The sequence below is a fragment of the Herpailurus yagouaroundi genome, unplaced genomic scaffold (assembly GCF_014898765.1).
Source record: "Herpailurus yagouaroundi ecotype Mexico unplaced genomic scaffold, PumYag 246, whole genome shotgun sequence".
Lineage (NCBI taxonomy): Eukaryota > Metazoa > Chordata > Mammalia > Carnivora > Felidae > Herpailurus > Herpailurus yagouaroundi.
Genome location: NW_024412463.1, coordinates 10,792,763 through 10,799,404, shown reverse-complemented (window position 1 = coordinate 10,799,404; position 6,642 = coordinate 10,792,763). Strand labels below are relative to the sequence as shown.

Genomic DNA, 6,642 nt, shown 5'->3' with positions numbered 1-6,642 from the left:
CCGTCTGCAGAGACGCAGGCCAGCTGTGGGTCTTGGAGGAAGAGGCCACCTTGCCGACGTGGCACCTGCCACATTCCTTTTAGCTCAGCTGAAACGGCTTCTTGCTGGTGACACAAAGAACCCAGGTCAGAATCTCAGCACCTTCCAGAGCACCTTCCAGAACGCCGAGGGGGTGAAGGTTACTGGAAAGCTGTTCCGTCAGCAGCTGCAGCCAGATAAACAGATTTCTAGTCGCCCCCCCCCCCCCGCCCCGCCCCCCGGGCAGCGTTAGGGCAAGGAAGGTACCAACCCTGTCAAATAAACATTACAAAAGGCCCATTTACCCTTGCAGAGTCACGTGTAACGGGCACCATTCAGGAGGGGGGCCACAGCTGCGGTCTGGGAGTGGACACCTCAGCCCCTCTAGTGTGACCACACCCGACCACGGCCACACCACGTCACGTCTCAGCACCAACACGCCCAGGTGCGCCATCCGCGTTTTGCTTTTGACACATTCTTATAACCAAAGTTAGAAAGAAAATATTGCTCAGTTTGGCAATGTCGTAAGTGACAAACGAAACCTATTATGGCTGAGAAATTAGCAGAGCTAAGTGACATTTGCGAATTTAGCAACAGTTTTATTGCTCGACCAAACTTTTACTAACAAAAGAAACTGTCGCTTCTCCAAATCACGGGCACCTGGAAGATGGTTTCTGGAGTCCGTCAGAAGCATCCGAGGGGCCCCTGCCAGGTGCTGATGAGTGTCCTGGAACCCCCAGTGCACACCCTTCCTGATGCCAGAGCTGTTTACCAAAAGGAACAGAAAAGCCCTTTTAAGATGTTGTGCTTACATAATACGCCTCATGTGTTTCCAAAAATCCACACGGTTGGCGGTTGGTGAGGGCTTTTTTTCCTCTTATGCCAACATGGGAAATTCCCCAATATTGTGCAAAATATGAATTTTCCATGAAAAGGATTGTTACTTGCATGATCATGGAAAATAATACTTTGGAGCCTCACAACTAACTCTGTATCGTAAAGAGGGTACCTACTGCAAATTAAAGCAATGAGATAATTAACTTCACGCTCCTCCGTCTGGCAAATGTGCAACGTCTCAAAAGCGCTGGGGGGGAGGGAAGGACTCTCCCACCACGGCTGGGACGGCAGGCTGGAACGGCCTTTCTGGAGAGTAAGCGAGCGACAGCAAGGGAATTAAAAACACAACTGCCCTCTGATGCGCAAATCCGGGTTCTTCCAGAGTCACACGTGATGCTCTGCGTCACCGCACTGTTCGTAATGACACAGAGTCAGAACCGGCTTCTGTCCGTCAGGACGGGGTGTATTTTGCCGCACTAACAACCAGCCCACAAACCTCAGGAACTCAACCCCAAACGATTCCATTTCCAGCTGGGGCAGCCCTCCGACCGGCTGCCCTGTGGGTGTTGGCTCGGCGTCCCAAGCTGCTTTGAGTTGATGAATTGCCATATGGGAAAGGGCCCCGAATGGTCTCACGTGGGCGGCTGGATGTTTTGACATTTGGTGGTAGACACCATTGCCACTCAGATTCCATCACCCAAAGCGAGCAGCGTGGCCACACCTGATCTAAGGGGCACCCTCGCCAGGCGCCCTGCAGGGGAGCGGAGGTGGGAAACTGGGGAGAAGCAGCCACGGCCCTGCACCCCACCTCCCCGGGAGAATGGGGAGTGTCCTGTGGCATGTTGGTGGGTGGGCAGCGGCTAAAGGGCACTGGGTTACTACGTGCCAACGAAGAGAGATCTCCAAACAATATTACGTAAAACAGGTCCCCTTCTAGTAGGACGCGGCACGGTCCCATTCACACACTTTTTAGATAAGTCTGTGCAAAATTTAGCATGGCTTCTGTACCGTACGTCATGGAGAGCAGAGAAGGTACAAAAACACGGATGGAGAGATGCCACAGGTAAAAGTGTTGCTTCTGGTAAAGAAGGAGATGTCAGTTATGGTGTAGTGATCTTCTTTCCGTAGAAGTCTATTAACGTCTGCTGATTCTGGATGGCGGCCACCCCAGTGTTTACTAGGTCACTGGCACTTTTCAGTGCTTTATGGAGTTTTTTAAAGATACAAAACTGGGGGCACCTGGGTGGCCGGTCGACGGAGTGTCCTACTCTTGACTTTGGCTCAGGTCATGATCTCATCGTTTGTGGGATCGAGCCCCGAGTCAGGCTCTGTGCTGACAGCATGGAGCCTGCTTGGGATCCTCTCTCCCTCTCTCTCTCTCTCTGCCCCTCTCTTGTTCACACGCATACACACACTCTCTCTCTCAGAAAAATAAAAATGAAAATAAATAAAGATACAAAAAGTAGGCAGTACATGCACTGCAAAGAGGAACGCACCCCAGACGGGGGCACGCAAGCGAAGAAACAGCGGAGAGCGATGGCGGCCAGGACCCTCCGATGCTGGTGAGTCCCCGACGGCTCGGTCGCTGGTCTGAGCGGTGGCCTCTCAGGCCCGGCTTTCCTCCCAGTGCTCCATTGATGCACATTCAGTGCACGTCAACTCACTTGCACGAGGTATCGACTCCACTGCTATGGCAGCAGATGATGGAGAATTCCACATTTTGATTAATAACCTGAGCAAACACACACAGAATTCATGATGACTGCAGTGTTTAATTATTTTCTGGAGAGGGCGGGAAAGACATTAAGTTTCCCTGAGACACCTTCTGGGCACACGGGAAAAATAGCGGTGAATACGCTATTTTAGGCGGCAACGGGGAACCGTCAAATTTGTCCTCCCACCCATCCTTCCGCTTTTGACAGTCTGTGATGAACACATTGCGGGAGAAACCTGAGGGTGTGCCGAGCCGGTGTGCCGAGCCTCAGCGCCGGGGAGGGCTGGCGGGGGGTCCCAACTGCACACACCTTTGTGCCATGACCGCCTTAGTGGAACGGGTCAGGGCCAACCGCGCCACAGGAAGCCGCCCAATTCTAGTGCTGCCGAGGGAATCAGGACTCCTAACGCTGCCTCTGGCCAGCCTCGAAGACGCCTAAATAAGCCGGCACCCAGCCGTACCACACGATCCCATCGAGGTTCTGGAAAACACCCCAGAGTCAGACACAGGAGTGGGAAGCACCTACTGAGAGCTGTGGCGGCTCTGAGCTCATCTGTCATTACGGGGGACTTGTAAGGTCCTGCCGCCCGTTCCCCTTGTTATAGCCACAGCACCCAGCACTTGGGAGGGTGCGCTGAGCACCGCCTGATATGAGCTTGTGAAGACTGAAAGCCCAGGACCAGAAGCTGACATTATGTGTCCCAAAGCACATTCTCCTGTCTCACCCATCACAGGGGTGGGAATTTTCTGTGATTAGATATCAACATCTGGGGTATTCGTTCTTGTGTGCTGTTCTTTTTTCTTTTAATGTTTATTTTGATACATATATATGTCTATGTCTATATCTATATCTATATCTATATGGAGAGAAAGCATGAGCAGGGGAGGGGCAGACAGAGAGGGAGACACAGAATCCAAAGCAGGCTCCAGGCTCTGAGCTGTCAGCACAGAGCCTGATGCAGGGCTCAAACTCATCAACTGCGAGATCATGACCTGAGCCGAAGTCGGATGCTTAACTGACTTAGCCACCCAGGTGTCCATCACCTTTTTTAAAAAATTTTTTAAAAATATTTATTTATTTTTGGGAGAGACAGAGAGAGACCGAGCACGAGCAGGGGAGGGGCAGAGAGAGAGGAAGACAGAATCCGAAGCGGGCTCCAGGCTCTGAGCTGTCAGCACAGAGCCCGACGCGGGGCTCGAACCCACGGACCGCGAGATCATGACCTGAGCCGAAGTCGGACGCTCACCCCACTGAGCCCCCAGGCGCCTCCTATATTCTGTTTCAAACGTGGCTCTCGGTGGTTTTGTGACTATTTCTTGGTGCTTCCCAATTTCCAGAGCACAAGCACCGCATTAACTGGCATTTTTTGCTGGGTTTTACACATCCTTTCATAGAACTCTTTGCCTTTCAATGAAGTCAATTTCTTAAATGTGCTACCACATGCAGGATCTTTCTAACTGCGGTTTCTAAAGCTGGATAAGCAATATGCCGCTGTTCATTCGTGTTCCGCCCACTTCCTGAGCACCTGCCCCGTGAGGCCATGTTTGAGGCACCAGCACGGCAGGGGTGCCAGACCCACACACGTGTGTCAGCTTGGCCTCTGAGGTCCTGCTCGGTCCCTGCCCTTCCTGTGTCCTCACATCCTCATCTGACCACAAGCCCATCGGTCTCCCATCCTGGCTGAGGTTGCTGGGCAGCAGGGGAGGAGGGGGAGGGGAGGAAACAACAGGGGACGTACTGAGCCTGTGGCTGCTCTCGGGGTGCCGTTCCCCTTGGCCCCCCAGGGCACGGACGCCCCCCCCCCCGCCCCTGGAAGGAGGTGTGGAACGGGAGCAGCTCTGGCCAATGGGATGTGTGCGGAGGAGGCTGTGGCTGGGAGCAGGTGTGGTCTGCTCCCTCCTTCCCTGCGGGACAATCACAGGCACAGGTGACAGGGGGTGGGGGCTGCGGGATGGAACCCACCGAGAACCAGGAGCCAACTCAAGACCGACAGTGGCCTGGGATAGTTTTCTGCACTTCTGGGCGGAATTGTGTCCCCCCCCAGATTCACGTGTTGGAGTCGTGACCCCCAGCCCCTCAGAAAGGGACCGCGCTTGGAGACAGAATCTTTAAGGAGGTGATCATGTTAATGGGGTCATGGAGTGGCCCTGATCCAATAGGGCTGGGGTCCTCACAAGAGGAGGAGATGGGGACACAGAGGAAGACCATGTGAGGACAGGGGGGAGGACCACATCTACATGCTCAGGAGGGAGGCCCCTGGAGGAACCCACCCATGACACCTGATCCTGGACCCCCAACCTCCTGATCGCAAGAGAGAAAGCTGGGCTGTGCCCGGTGCCCGGATACCTGGCCCGGCAGCCACCGAGGCCCACGTGGGGAGTGGGCTGCGGCATGGAGCTTGGACGTGGGGAGAAAGGCGAGCGGCAGACACGGGGAAGGAGGTGGCGGGCGTTCGCAGGGCCTGGGGTGCAGGGCTTAGGAGCCCGGACTGCATCCCACCTGGGGGGCTGTGGCACGGAGATCAGGACCCTTCCCTGGTCCTCCCCGCACCCCAACAAAATTGGACGGGAGCAAGCTTCACGACGTCGAGGGCCAAGCACCCCGTGCCCAGGCAGGAAGCCGAAGCATCACGGCCCTCGGCATGGGGCAAGTTCAGGGCCTCTTGTGGGCCAGACCCTGTGTTCCAGCCCAGCCCAGCCCAGCCCGGAGCCCCCGCTCAGCAAATACATGCTGGGTCAATGAGAAGTGGTGTGTCTGCACGGGGGGCTGCCCCCAGTCACGGTTTGACCCAGGCCTGGTGAGTCACTCGTGGTGGATATCAGGGCAACTGCAGTCCTTGTCAGGGCGTGCCATTGCAGCGGGGGAGGGCCTTTGGTTCCCTGCACACAGGCAGACAGGGGTCGTGTTCACTCTCCCAGCGACGGGCTGGGGCTGACCTGGTGCCCTGAGGACGGCAGGAGGAGCCAGCAACCCAGAAATCCTAGCTGGCCTGGGTGCACCACGCGCAGGGGTCCTGCCCGAGGGGCACGGACAGGGGTGCCCTGGGGGTGAGCTGTCTCCCTGGCTCCCAGGAGGTCAAGGCCACTGAGAACCAAGAGGGCAAGAGGGAGAAGGGATGGGGCCAGAGCTGGGCTGGGCTGGGTTTGGCCTCCAGGTTGGAGCTCGGACTATTAATTCTATCCTTTCATATCCATGCAGAACAAAACTCTGTCTGTCTGTGAAAACACCTCTCAATTCGATTGCTTGGGGGCCTCCCCGGAGGCGGCTGGGTGCACTTGGAGGGTGTCGTCCGCCCAGACGAGCAGGCACGGCCATAGGTTGGCGGGGGTGAAGGTAACGAGATTAAACCCTCCGCCAGAGAAAAGACTGCTCCAACAAGAGATCCGAAGGAAAATGTGCAGAAGAGCACGGTGCCCACTGGATGCCTTGATACATGGATGTGCCAGTTCTCCCGACACATGGGCCCCGGGTTTATCTTGGCCCACTTGGCCACCCCCCCTCACCCCCGCTGACACGGCCCCCGCAGCCCTCAGCTGGGCGCCAGCTGGGTGCCCAGCTGAGGGCTGCCTCTGTGTCCGTGACCGTGGCCAGCGGCAGGGAGGCACTCGCTGTTGCTTCGGCGGTGGGGGCGGGGGGGCGGGCAGTGAGTTCAGTCTTCAGAGCAAAGCAGTGAGGGGCGTGACCCCGAAAGACCTGGTGGCGGTGACTGGGGTGCAGACGCTGCCTCTGAAGGGCTGGTAAGAACAGGCAGGTCTGACAAAAACTCTGCCCCTTTCACGGCCCCGCGATGTCCGCGTCGCTCGCGGGGACGTTCTCCCCGAGTCCAAGTCCAGGGCTGCCCGGCTTCCACCTGGTGAGGCCCTGTTTCATCCTTTGCTTTGACAGGCCGGGCTCACTGTTCCCCACGAGGCTCTGGCTTTTGAGTTTCCGTGCAGAGGAGAGGGGTCTGCGGATACACGGGGGGGACGCCTCACGGAGGGGAGGGCGCGTGGCTCTGCAAAGCCCATAGGCATCTGCTCCCCTCAGTTCTGGAGAATTCTCCGTTGCTCCAGCCTTCCCTCCTCGGGCTGGC

The 6,642-nt window shown here is 56.6% G+C and overlaps 1 long non-coding RNA gene across 1 annotated transcript; it reads right to left on the bottom strand.

Moving 5' to 3' along the window:
- Window positions 1-591: 591 nt before the first annotated feature.
- Window positions 592-2,860, bottom strand: LOC121019981 (uncharacterized). The gene is made up of 3 exons (XR_005785855.1): window positions 2,352-2,860; window positions 1,032-1,161; window positions 592-782 (listed from the first exon to the last, which is right to left on the bottom strand). It is a non-coding gene; the product is annotated as an uncharacterized LOC121019981 (long non-coding RNA).
- Window positions 2,861-6,642: the final 3,782 nt, after the last annotated feature.